We start from the raw sequence: 1,589 nt of genomic DNA, 5'->3' as shown, positions 1-1,589 counted from the left end.
AAGGCAGAGAAAACGCGTTTATTTCGGGCTGAAAAACACGTTTTGAAAAGTGTGCTGTTCCTGCCCCATAAGTTACATGGGGATGACCAATGTTCCAAAATGTCTTTATTTCTGCTGAAAAACACGTTTTGACAACTTCTGCACACTGGGGTTAAGGGCTGTCTCAGTGTGCTCTTCTGAGCCAGGCAGTTACACTGGGATTCCAAAGTTTGAAAAAAACGCGTTTATTGCGGCTGAAAAACACGTTTTAAAAAGTGTGCTGTTTCTGCCCCATAAGTTACATGGGGGTGACCAAAGTTTCCAAAATGTGTTTATTTCTGCCGAAAAACACGTTTTGACAACTTCTGCACACTGGGGTTAAGGGCTGACTCAGTGTGCTCTTCTGAGCCAGGCAGCTACACTGGCATTCCAAAGTTTAAAAAACGTGTTTTTTTCAGCTGAAAAACACGTTTTGAAAAGTGTGCTGTTCCTGCCGCATAAGTTACATGGGGGTTCCAAAGGTGCCAAAACGTGTTTACTTCTGCTGAAAAACACGTTTTGACATCATCTGCACACTGGGGTTAAGGGCTGACTCAGTGGGCTCTTCTGAGCCAGGCAGTTACACTGGGATTCCAAAGGCTGAGAAAACACATTTATTTCGGGCTGAAAAACAGGTTTTTCAAAAGTGTGCTGTTCCTGCCCCATAAGTTACATGGGGGTGACCAAAGTTCCAAAATGTCTTTATTTCTGCTGAAAAACACGTTTTGACAACTTCTGCACACTGGGGTTAAGGGCTGTCTCAGTGTGCTCTTCTGAGCCAGGCAGTTAAACTGCGATTCCATGGGCTGAGAAAACGCGTTTATTCCGGGCTGAAAAACACGTTTTGAAAAGTGTGCTGTTCCTGCCCTATAAGTTACATGGGGGTGACCAAAGTTGCCAAAATGTGTTTATTTCTGCTGAAAAACACGTTTTGACAACATCTGCACACTGGGGTTAAGGGCTGACTCAGTGGGCTCTTCTGAGCCAGGCAGTTACACTGCGATTCCAAGGTCTGAGAAAACGCGTTTATTTCGGGCTGAAAAACACGTTTTGAAAAGTGTGCTGTTCCTGCCCCGTAAGTTACATGGGGGTGACCAAAGTTGCCAAAACGTGTTTATTTCTGCCTAAAAACACGTTTTGACAACTTCTGCCCATTGGGGTTAAGGGATGACTCAATGGGCTCTTCTGAGCCAGGCAGTTACACTGGGATTCCAAAGGCTGAGAAAACACATTTATTTCGGGCTGAAAAACAGGTTTTGAAAAGTGTGCTGTTCCTGCCCCATAAGTTACATGGGGGTGACCAAAGTTCCAAAATGTCTTTATTTCTGCTGAAAAACACGTTTTGACAACTTCTGCACACTGGGGTTAAGGGCTGTCTCAGTGTGCTCTTCTGAGCCAGGCAGTTAAACTGCGATTCCATGGGCTGAGAAAACGCGTTTATTCCGGGCTGAAAAACACGTTTTGAAAAGTGTGCTGTTCCTGCCCTATAAGTTACATGGGGGTGACCAAAGTTGCCAAAATGTGTTTATTTCTGCTGAAAAACACGTTTTGACAACATCTGCACACTGGGG

Source organism: Atractosteus spatula, chromosome 17 (genome assembly GCF_055471065.1).
Source record: "Atractosteus spatula isolate fAtrSpa1 chromosome 17, fAtrSpa1.hap1, whole genome shotgun sequence".
Classification (NCBI taxonomy): domain Eukaryota; kingdom Metazoa; phylum Chordata; class Actinopteri; order Semionotiformes; family Lepisosteidae; genus Atractosteus; species Atractosteus spatula.
The sequence above is the reverse complement of the archived record's forward strand: the minus strand, read 5'-3'. Positions refer to the sequence as shown.